The following is a 12,808-nucleotide window of genomic DNA, read 5'->3' on the forward strand; positions in this document are numbered from 1 at the left end:
GCCTAACAGGGCGATATGGGGAGAGGCAGTCCCTCAGGTATGCAGGTCCAGAGCCATGAATGGCTTTAAAGTACAAAATCAATACTTTAAACATGACCTGGCAATCTTGATAAACGGGCAGCCAGTTACGAATCAGATGGTATAGGACCGGCATAGTCCGATCCCTGCTCGATGCTCCCGTAAGAAGCCTGGCTGCCGCATTCTGTATGAGTTTCAGTTTCCGGATCATGGCTAAAGGCAAGCCCGCATAGAGCAAGTTACAGTAGTCTAACCTGGAGGTGACTGTTGCATGAATCACAGTGGTCAGATCACGATTTTGCTATTCTGCGCAGCTGCAAACTGCATTGAAAATGGATTGAAAGTACATTATTATGCAAGTGCAGAAGGAGCCAGAATGTTAACCAGTGCAAACATGAACAGATTATATTAAAGCTTTTATGACTATCATCTCAGAATAGTAATATTGGCATGTCAATTTTTCTTTAAAAACCATAAAATTCCATATATATTACACAAATTTAATGGCACTTTACACATAATAATATCCAGGTAAACATTTTATTTAAAAAAATAATGGTCTGATCCACTGTCAAATTAAGGAAAAATACTTGGATTTAAGTTAACAAATTAGACTCTATCAAAGCACTTTAGATTCACTGGGCTATGGTTTCCAATTTATATTTAGAATCCTGCTACTTCCTGATGTTTGTTAATCTTCTGTTCTTGGCAAGTAAGTAACATTTAATTACAATGAAATTAATATTATCAGATAAGGTAATTAAAGTGATTCTAAATCCTATTATTATCTAGCTTTCAAATATGTTTGATACATTTTGCTTCAGCTGTTCTTTTATCTGCTTGTTATTTGTAATCATTTGTTGGCTCTTGTCCGAATTTACTTTCAATTATTTCCCTCTCTTCCAAACTCTCCATCCTTTTCCATGTTATAGCCTAGAAACTGTTCTATGCCATTGCCTCTTTTCTTCTATCCTTACCCTTTCTTCTAGTCCTTTTTAACACTGTAGGGATAAACAGCATATCAAGAAAGTGGTAGCAGAATTAAAGGCTTTTTGGAAGAGATCAAAACAGAACTGCCCTCCTGTTGCTGACTAAACAACAAGAAGAATGTTTAGCAGTAACCTGAGGAACAATAGGCCAGGGAGATAAAATTCAGAGTTGGCAAGGTGGCAGGTATGATCCTGCCCTTCTGGAAGTGGCATAGATCTGTCTGTCATCCTATTCTTTCACAAAATATGAATATAAAGTTTGGTTCTGTGATCACTGGCACATAAAAGAGCTACAGCCTTCTCTTGACAATCTTCCTTTTTCTAATATAAATACATTTCATGGAATAGTTAAGGTGTATGCTACTAGTTTCATTGTTAAGATGTGTCAAAATCCTCTACTTACTCTATTTGTTAAAATTGCTAGTTTTCAGTATTAGGAAAAATAGTCTACATTCTCCAAATATTCAGAAGATTTCCTAACCTGTCTCTGACTTCTATCGTATACCCCGGTCAAATGCTCAGACTTAGGTAACTAGAAGCCCATCTACCTAGAAGGGTCCAAACTGCATTCAGGAGATCCCTTTAGAGGACTCATCAAACTTTCCTGATTAGCTAATGGGAATGGGTACCTCATTTCTCTCAGAAGAAAAATCTACTTTAGGATTATGGTCCTATTGTTACTGTGTTAATGTGCTTTTATCTTGCTGTAAATCTTTCTGAATATGGTTTCTTGTAAAAAAAAAAAGCAGCAAAAGTACTACTCTTGCAGCTAAGGAACCAGGCATCTTTTACCCAAGCTAGACAGAGAATCAGACAAATTAATGGATAATAAGAATGCTCTTAGCTAGCCTAGCAAAATGAGATCTCTAATCTCTGTGGCAGTATATCTTAATCTCAATTGACTAAGGTTCAAACAATAATAGGAGGCTTCATTTCGGATCAGCTCCTCTTGTAAACACGGGAGAAACTGTTCCCTTGAACTCAATGGAAGTGAAGGACTTTACCTATATGCTGTCTCCTGCCTCAACAACAGAGGGGATTGGATCAATGAGTCAGAAAGCTAGACGTGGTCAAGACATTGGACACTTTTTCTCTACTGCTCTGACACTATCCATTTGATATGTAGATTGCTACTCTCAAAGAACTTCCTTCCTGCTTCTCCTCTATCTCCTTCCATTCTTGCACACACTCTCCATCTTGTACCATGTGTGCAGAGAGATGCAGAGAGATCCCACACCAACTAGATAGATAGATTAAAATAGAGAACCTATCTCTCCACTTTTCTTATCCAGAATGGAGTTCACTAATAAAGACTCCTCTGATTAGTTAGAAACTATGAATTCTTTTGTTGCCAGCACACACATACATGGGTAAGCTTTGTTGTGCTTTGCCTCAGTGCACTCTGCTGTAATGCAAAGGTTACCTGAGAGGTACCAACAGGCCTTGAGCCAGCAATGATATTTGATTATCTTGCTTGTCGCACTAGGTATGTGCATGCAGAGATTTTTAAAAAAATGCTTTTGCATTGACCAAAGCCACTGAGAGCTGTGAATACCTGTTCATTTTACAAGCCCTCCGTTTCCCTTGCTACAGCCCATTGATAATCCAAAATAGTAAAATATTAGGATGATTCCAGAATAAACAATTAAGTCATTAACGATTTTTCTGTTTTGATTTTTCATCTTAACATAGTTTTCTTGCACTATATTTTCTAAAACTATTTGTTACTTCTTCTATGGAAAAGAAATTCCCCAGGGAGTTGCTAGAAGATGAACAGGTACCTGCCTTTTCTACAATTACTGCTACTACTATTATGGCTCATAGTAGTGTGTGTGTGTGTGTGTGTGTGTGTGTGTGTGTGAGAGAGAGAGAGAGAGAAAGAGAGAGAGAGAGAGAGAGAGAGAGAGAGATATTTCTACCGAGCAGAAGGTGCTATAAAGTAGAACAGAAAAATAATTGCATCTCAAAGCTTCTTGCAATATAGATCTGTATTTTCACAGTATTATTGTATATAAGTCAGTTCAGAATACTCATGCAAAGCTCTTAAGCATTTCATGCTTCAAGATCTTCTGGAATGTCTCAAGTACTTTTAATTATTGAGATGATTACTGGAATTTCTCATCTCCTCTTATTGAGGGTTTGGGGTAAGTTACTATAATGAACACAAAATCACAGAGAATGCTAAATAAATAGCTGTGAACAGTAAGTGTGAAAGTCTAATAACTACACTCACAAAATCTTCTGCCATCACCTCTTGGGAATTATGCAGCCCACTTGTCCCTGCTGACTCATTCATTTTAACACTGGAACATTCTTGGAGTGCTAACTCCAGGAACTCTACAAGTGATAATATTATTATGATAATCATAGCACTCACCAATAAAAGAACACTCCAGGCACTTGATGCTCAGTGATTTCAAAATTATCCCATGATGTCTAGGAGATAGCAGTCAAATTTTAACAAAATCTTTCAAGTTAGGGTTGTGGATTCTGCTTCAGTTCATGCATTATGAAGATCCGGTCATAAAGAATGTGTGAGTGATTTGCACATTGTCAATCCTTGCTTGCTGATATAAGAGCTACAGGCAGTAAGGAGGTGGAACAATGAACCAAACCTTTTTTGGACCAATAGACAAAGATGTGTAAGAGAGACAGGGGCCTGACAAAGTGTGGTATAAACCTTGAAGATAGTAAGAATGTTGTGGCATCAAGAGTCTGCCATAAATGTCTTGCAGAACCAAAAACAATTTTATAAATGGTGATTGGTCAGTGAAAATCATATAGTGCAAAGTTACAAAAACTGACCAAATGCTCAATAACCTCAAAAGCAGGCATTGAAACATGCTTCATCATCTCTCCTTCTGCAGTGGTATATGTAGACAGATCATGGAATAGCTAAATGGAAATAATGTGGCCTGCAAAGCGGATGTTGTGGAAGGATAGAGAACTTGAAATTGTAACAAATCCCATTCTGGGTCTCTCTGTTCTTATATGCATGTTGCATGTTTCCCTGCATGTAAAAGTGTGTGTTCCTCTTCTACCATCATCCCCAGATATAAAACCCAACCTACCATGAAAGTAGAGCCTTGGGGAACCCTGGTAAGGTTGCTTTTGAGCAAGTAGCTCCCCCACACCATACATGCATGTTGTTAGTATATAAGCGTATCCTCAGGATGTAATCCACACATGACTCTAGGTATGTTACAATACCTTAGATCAGGGGTAGGGAACCTTTAACACTCAAAGAGCCATTTGGACCCGTTTTCCACTGCAAAAGAAAACACTTGGAGCTGCAAATAATTTTTGACATTTAAAATAAAGATAACACTGTATATATTGGGTTTTTTAACCTTTTACTCCACTCATTCTGAGAAGCGCATGGATGCACCCGCCCTGCTGCCTGCAGGGTGGGCAAGGATGGGGCCAGCGGCTCGGCCTTGACGGCCACCGGGAAAGCGCCCAACCCGCTCGAACAAGGCGGACGAGAGGGGAAACCCGCGGCGCTGCCCAGCCGGCCACGGGCAATTGGTGCGCCCGCCCTGCTGCCTGCAGGGCGGGCAAGGATGAAGACAGCAGCTTGGCCGGGAAAGTGCCCGCCCCGCTCCAACGGGGCGGGCGAGAGGGGAAGCCCATGGCGTGGCCCAGCCGACTACAGGCAATTGGTGCGCCCACCCTGCTGATGAAGCCAGCGGCTTGGCTCGTGGAGCCGCAGTGCAAGGGCAGAAGAGCCACATGCGGCTCTCAAGCCGCAGGTTCCCTACCCCTGCCTTAGATAAACAGAATGTATCCCCAAACTCTAGCTACTTCTTTGTAGAGGAATTTGGGTTGCTGTAGATCACAGCATTTTGGCAAGTATTTGAACCAGAGCAAATCCACCTTTATGTGTAAACCTTCCCTCCCAATCCAGCTTTGGAATCTTTTCCTTTATGGGAAATACTTAAAGCTCTCCCAATCAGGTCACCTGACATATAGTTTTGATTCCCTACCCATGAACCATTTTTTATGACTGGCATTCATTTTCATTTCGTGTTTAATTGGACCTAATTCCTGTTTCTTGATTCTCTGCGGCACATTTTACTGTACCATCTTATGTAAAAATAAACAATTGCCAAGATTTTAGGGTTCCCCGCCACAACAGCAACTTTTTCTAATACTGCAGTATCAGCTAATAATCTATGAGTTTGCTCAAAAGACACACCTCTACATGTGGAAGTTATCTCCCCACTCACAAAAGAGCTATTTTATGCCTAAAGCATTGTACCAAAAAGTGAAATTAATCCAGAGATGCTGTTCCACATTGGCAATATGCTTTGCAACTTCTTTTATGCCTGCAGTTGTTAGAACAGCTAATATAGAACCTATAAAGGGTCATCAATGTGCTGGTGATACTCAGCAATATCTATTATTCACAAATCTTCCAGAAACAGCTGACTGACAATGTATGAAGGCTGTGGTTGTGTGGATAAGAAAAGATGAAACAGTATCTGGGCAAGATGCAGAGGATTTGCTCAAATCTAGTCAAATCCTCAGCATGTCTACAGTCACACAAAGAGACTCATCATGTGCAGTTCCATTGTACTGGCCTTTAAATATTGCTAGTGGTTAATATCCAAACTTGCCTTGGTAAAAACCTTTCTACGTTCAAAATTCATTCAATCAGGAAAGTAAGCTGGAAAAGTCAAAGAAAGGGGAGAAAACTGTTCTCCAAGTAGCTAATAATCCATTATCCTTTTGGACACTCACATCTAATTTTATTATGGATTTTATTATGGATTTAGACATGTAAAAATTCAGGATCCTCAAATATTCTTCCAAGAATCCCAGTTCAGCAACCAAACTCAATATAAAACTTCACCTTGAACCAACATCCACCTTTCCACAGGACAATGTTTAATTAAATATTTTTAAAATTTAACTATATTATCCATTCTAGGCACTATTGCTTCAGTTGAATCCTAAGAACATAAGAACTAGCCTGCTGGATCAGACCAGAGTCCATCTAGTCCAGCATTCTGCTACTCGCAGTGGCCCACCAGGTACCTTTGGGAGCTCACATGCAGGATGTGAAAGCAATGGCCTTCTGCTGCTGCTGCTGCTCCTGAGCACCTGGTCTGCTAAGGCATTTGCAATCTGAGATCAAGGAGGATCAAGATTGGTAGCCATAGATTGACTTCTCCTCCATAAATCTGTCCAAGCCCTTTTTAAAGCTATCCAGGTTAGTGGCCATCACCACCTCCTGTGGCAGCATATTCCAAACACCAATCACACGTTGCGTGAAGAAGTGTTTCCTTTTATTAGTCCTAATTCTTCCCCCCAGCATTTTCAATGAATGCCCCCTGGTTCTAGTATTGTGAGAAAGAGAGAAAAATTTCTCTCTGTCAACATTTTCTACCCCATGCATAATTTTGTAGACTTCAATCATATCCCCCCTCAGCCGCCTCCTCTCCAAACTAAAGAGTCCCAAACGCTGCAGCCTCTCCTCATAGGGAAGGTGCTCCAGTCCCTCAATCATCCTTGTTGCCCTTCTCTGCACTTTTTCTATCTCCTCAATATCCTTTTTGAGATGCGGCGACCAGAACTGAACACAGTACTCCAAGTGCGGTCCCACCACTGCTTTATATAAGGGCATGACAATCCTTGCAGTTTTATTATCAACTCCTTTCCTAATGATCCCCAGCATAGAGTTTGCCTTTTTCACAGCTGCCATGCATTGAGTTGACATTCCCATGGAACTATCAACTAAGACGCCCAAATCCCTTTCCTGGTCTGTGACTGATAGCACCGACCCCTGTAGCGTGTATGTGAAGTTTGGATTTTTTGCCCCTATGTGCATCACTTTACATTTAGCTACATTGAACTGCATTTGCCATTTCTTAGCCCACTCACCTAATTTATCAAGGTCCACTTGGACCTTGCTTTGCTTGTATTCCCATGGAAAGTTTTTAGATGCCAGAATTTCAAGCTCACAACAGTGTAAAAGAGCAAAGTAGGCCTTGTGCCAGAAAAGCTTTTATGGGCCATGTTTCTCGTTCCTTAAAGAAAATTGTATACATTTGGTAATGAAATGCAAAGGAAATGGTTCTGTCTCTGGGGTATTCTGGATGATGATTTGACTTGTCATTAGGCAGTAATGACTAAGCATTTTTGGACAGTGTAATGAATAGGGAGGAAAGTGCTAGTAGTTGCGCAAGATCTTGCTTAAATTTAACTATGCTGAGCACCTCTATGTTTTTGCTTGTACATCACTGGAACCAATCCACAAGCTTATTTGCGTTATTTAGAGAATAGTTGGCACATGATGTCACTCTTATATTAAAACATTAGCAATTGAAGGAACTGAAATCTGCAGCAAACTGCAGGTGCTAAGTACAACATTTGGAATTTATTTTAAAAAGACGATTCCCAATTCATTGCTTCCTATGCAGAAACAAATCAGACAATTTCGTCTCCATAGTGAAATTTATGAAGAAATCCAGATGAGGCATCTGGAAAATTCCCTGCTATTGTTTAAGCAGCAGTGATATATGAATAGTCTATCAGGTTTGGTTACTTGTTCTCATCCACAGATACCACAGGGTAGGGCTGGGCTGAGGGGGGAAGGAAGTGGGGTGTGGGGGTGATTTTCTGCCTCCCCACATGACTCAATGGGGAAGCCCGGGGCAATTGTCCCCAGATGTCCCCGTTATAACTATGCCACTGATCTCTGGACTACTAAGAACAAGTCCATCAGAGCTTACTTTGGAGGGAGGTCTCCTTGACATTATACACTGCTCAGGTCCCCCCTGTCTCCAAATTCTACTGGCACCATTTCACAGCTCCAGGAATTTCAAACTCTCTCCTGGCACCATAGTTGATTCCACACAGCAAATGTACAATGGGTTGCAGCTGTTATAAAGGAATCTGTTTTCTGTATTGTCGAAGGCTTTCATGGCCGAATTCAACTGGTTGTGGTGGGTTTTCCGGGCTGTGTGGCCGTGGTCTGGTAGATACAGGGTGATTCCCCACTGCAGAGTCGACCTAGGTTTGACACAGTTCCTTTAACTGTTTCTGACCTAGGGTCGACTCTCATCACTCCCCACAGCAGCTGAGTTCAACTGGAACCGAGCTCAGAGGGCAGGATCATCTTTAGTACCTCTTTCACTCCTCGTTCCTAATTGGCTCTTGTTTTACGGCGGGAAACATGAGCGTGCATCCTTTTTTTTTAGTTTTTATACATTGCAACTACGTAGAATTGGCGCCAAAATGTAGATGTGTAGATTTAACTATAGTCGCATTATCGTAGCTTCGAAAATAGCAGTTAAAATAAAAAAGGTGTGCTTTTCCCACCGCAATTTGGCGTATGCCGAAAACACAGCTCTTGATTAGCTCAACAGGAGAGTCGTCACGGACAACTCCCCACTGTCTAGCTTCCAACTGAGTTCAACCTAGGTTCGGGGAAAAAGCTGTACCTCAGAACTGGAATCAGAAATTCCAGTTCTGAGGGGGGCAGAACTGAAACGAACCCAGGTCAAACTCAGAGGCAGTGGGGAGTTGTTGGGACAAACCTAGGTCAAACCTAGGTTGCCAGTGGGGAATCGCCCCTTGTTCCTAATGTTTCACCTGCATCTGTGGTTGGCATCTTCAGAGGTGTATCACTCCTTTTCACACCACTGTTTTGGGCCCATGTGGAATCCGCCATAACACTGAGCCAATGTGGAATCCACCATAACTCTGAGCTAGATGAACCAAAGGTGTAATTCATTACTGGGCCCTCTCAGAAGTTCATAGAAGCTTAGACTTTTGAGGCTGCTAAAAATTTAAAAAAATTACAACACATGAAAAAATAAGGCATCAAAAAGAGTGAAATTTATTTATTTTATTTGACAAAAGCCTTTTCCTGTCCAATGTTTCCTGTTGAGGGTTAGGGCTAGTATTATAGGTGATATTAAGCATGGCATACAGTGTTACCCAATAAAGATACACATAAAACAAGTCACATAATTTAACAAATGTCAAAACATTAACAAGCTTAGAGAGGGACCATGGCTCAGTGATAGAACATCTGCTGGGCATGCAGAACATCCTAAATTCAACCCCTGGCATCTCCAGTTAAAGACATATCAGGTAGCAGCTGGTGTGGTACACATCTACCTGAGTGGCTGCCAGTCTGAGTAGACAACAGTCTGATTCAGTGTAAGGCAGTTTATTGTCTCTATGTGTATATTACAGATATTTAATTATAAAGTAGCTTCATATATTAAATTGGTCATACTCTCTTTATCTAGGCACTAAAGGTTGTAGGAATATATTTGGTCTTAGGGTAGCCACTTGGATAAAGTATATGAAGGATCCTGAGACCTATTTGTGTCATGTTTCCTTTGTACCCACAATGAACCGAGAACCAGATTCCTAAGCTTTTCTGCAGAAAACATTTTCAGTTTTTTGTAAATGTTTTAAAAAGAACCGTTTTGGCTTTTTTTTTTGTCCAAATAGCATGGAAAAATAATGTGACAACGTTTCTTTCCTGTTTTAATTTTCTGTGACATATCTTTGAAGCTGTGGAGACTCAAAATATTTGCGTATTTCTGATTCTTATATTATGAGGCTTCAGGGGGAGGGCAGTATATAAAATTAATAGTAAATAAATAAATGTCTCTGTAGCTTCAAAGATACCTCACAGAAAATTATAAAAAAGAAAAATAACATGTTTGCATAATCAGCAGGCAATACTGAGTTTATTAATGATGGAAATGATGGGCAGCTGTGATTCCAGATGAGTAAATTTCTTTGGGAGACTTCAGAAAATGGCAGACAGCATGGAAAATCACTAAAGCAGAAGAAAATAGCAGGCAGCTAGCAGCAGAAAAAATGAAAATAAAAGCTTCAAAATCAGGCCAAAGAAATAAAATGTTTTCAGCAGGAAATATTTTCAAAACATTTTGGCAAAAAAGATCACTAGTTTAGCATTTCCAAATAAAACATTTGAGGACAAAATAAAATGTTTTCAAGACATTTGGGTGTGTGTGTGTGTGTGTAGAAAGCTGTGCAGAACTATTTCTGTTTTAATGCATGTCATTTGTGTTGTGCAGAATGGGCCCTGGTCTGCCTGACATATTGTCAATCAGTATTTGATGTGCTTCTTAGTAGGTACAGCAGACCACAAGATCAGACCCTAACTAAACGTATCTAACAATTAAGCAGTCACTTTAATTTTCTCTAAACCAATAGGTGACTAAAGGTTTTCATTGATACAAGGATTCCACACACTTTTTGTGCATGGCCAACTTTTTTGATAGTCTTAGCTGTTAGCTGGTGTGCATAGTGTTGTTACCCTTTCAAGTTCAGCTAAGCTTTTCTTTAACCTGCTTAATTTCAGAAGAGTATATTGAACACAGATGTGGAAGGTATTATGCAATCTGTCATCTGAACTCAAATTATAACTGACAGTACTTGCAAAGGAAAATTCTTACTGACATTCGTTATTGCATCAGATAATACTGATGGAATAGCACATTATCAACACACAATAGCCCGCTCCCGGAATTGAAGATAAATGATCATGCTTTAGTGGAAGTATTGATTTATGCATGCAGGCACTCATTAAATCTTAATGTAACAATGGTATTACCAGATGGAAAAGTTCTGAGGATGGAACCAACTATAATTGCTGTAAAATCTGCAACCAGCCTTATAGCTTTTAAAGGAGACTGACAGACTGCTTTAAAGCAATCAGAGTCATATGCAAGTTGTAATCCCTTACTGCTGAACGTTATCAGAGTTCTTATATTATTCTCAAAGATTATTAAGAAAATTTATATAGTTTATAATGGTTTTTATGTAATTGGAAAGGCATTCCCCTGATACAGGCCATAATATATGACATTATATGACATTTTAACTTCTTAAAGCAGTCAAAGAAATATTGTCTAACCTATGTTTAATCAAAAGGTTAGTAAATTAAATCAGCTTGTAAAGAGGTGGTTATTGATCATGGCTATTCCATTTTGATGACTGAAGTATTTTCAGCTGTACCCTGGTAGTAGGATGTGGAGTAGGATGCTGTAGCAGAGTCCCTGTGCCTCTGCCACCATCTGCGTAGCAGGGGTGGGCTGGGGGTGGGCTGAGGGGAAGTGGTGGGTTGCAACCTAGATGTAAGCCAGCCTTTTGGCTGGTATAAGTCCATTGTGGCTCATTGATGCTTCTTGGTGGCTGTTGCACTTTGCAAGCTTTTCCACACCACTGGGAAGGCTCTTTGGGAGTAGCAGACTGGTATCTGCTACATGCAAGGGAGGGGAGGGAGGGGGCCTGGAAAGGGAGGGGAGGGAGGGGTGGCATGCAAGGGAGGGAAGGGGAGAATAATCTGGACCTTCACCACCCACCCCAGCGGAGGGAGGGGAAGGGAGGAGTGGCATGCAAGGGAGGGGAGGGAGTGAGAGGTGGAATGGAAGGGAGGGGAGGGGAGGGGAGGGGAGGCACTGAATTTATTATAGCGAATATTTAATTCTCTATCCAAATCTAGGAATAAATCCAACAATTTAAAACAAGCAGAAAATTAGTTTAACATAAGGTGTTTTTTAAAAAATCACAAACTGTTGCTATTATTAATTTTCTTTATTCCCTGTTTTTCTTGTTGAGGGTCAAACCAGATTACAAAATATTAAGAACAATTTAATTAAAAAGCATAGCTCTGTTGTGAACAAAAAATGCAATAGGGCTAGGTGAAGAACTGGAAAATAAATCAAGCAAAAAAAAACCCCCTGTCAAGGCAACAAAACTGTCTAAAATTTGAAGACAGGACTATAAAGTTAGAAGCCATTGTTTTGCAGTAAAATGGGGGGGGGGGATGCCATGTATAATACAAAATTACAATATACTGCAGTAATATAGACACAATTGCCCAAGCTGATTCATCTTATATTCTAATAGGAAAGTCAGATACTTAAATAGGTTGACTGGAACTGTGAACAGGTAAGACTGATATTTCTACAAACCTGAAGAAGGCTCAAGGTTTGCACAAAAATGTAAAATCTAGAAAAAGGGAAAGAGGTTTAAAAAACCCTACATTTTTAAAAGAAGCACCTGTAGTTTTAAGCAATGGATTTCCTGTCTGGCTGTTGCTAGGAAAACAAAGCATTCCAGGCGTTAATTTCTGTGAGAAAAGGCAGGGAGAGAAGATAGCACTTTTTTCCAGGCCTACTTTGGCTTTTAAGGGAAGACTCACTGGGGCCATGCCTACGATTTCCAGTTTCAAGTTGGGAAATCAGATCCTAGCATGCTTTAGTTACATACTTTAGTTACATAATTCTGCTCTAACTTTTTTGATTGTCAATTTATACTTGCCTGAAGAGCTGCAACTCCAATTGCTGCCCAGTGGGATTCCACTGGGCATGCACCCTCCTTTCCAGAAAACCTCTTGGGGCTCTTACCTCGCCGCAGTTTAAAAGAAAGCAACAGGAAATCCTGGTGCTTGCAAGGCAGAGGCAGCCAAGCCAGGCTGCACAGAAGGAGATGTGGTGGGTGCTGGGTGTTGGAGCTGGAGGTCACTCAGAAGCTGCGGCTAGGGGTGGAGTCTTGTCCTGGCTAGGAAGGGAATCCGGGATCCTGCCTCCTTCCACTTGCTTTGGGAAGGCTGGGATAACCTAAGGTGCGGTATATGGTCAGGACACCAGAGCGGGGCCAGAGTTTTGTAGAAGCTGAGCCAACATGCACTTCTCCCAAGCACACTTGTTCCAACTTGCTGGAAGACAAAAGCCCCGGAGAAGGAAGCAGCAAAGTGCGGCTTACCTCTGCATCTGGAATGCAGAGAACCGTATTGTTGCTGC

This window comes from Sphaerodactylus townsendi, linkage group LG10 (genome assembly GCF_021028975.2).
Source record: "Sphaerodactylus townsendi isolate TG3544 linkage group LG10, MPM_Stown_v2.3, whole genome shotgun sequence".
In the NCBI taxonomy this organism is placed as follows: Eukaryota; Metazoa; Chordata; class Lepidosauria; order Squamata; family Sphaerodactylidae; genus Sphaerodactylus; species Sphaerodactylus townsendi.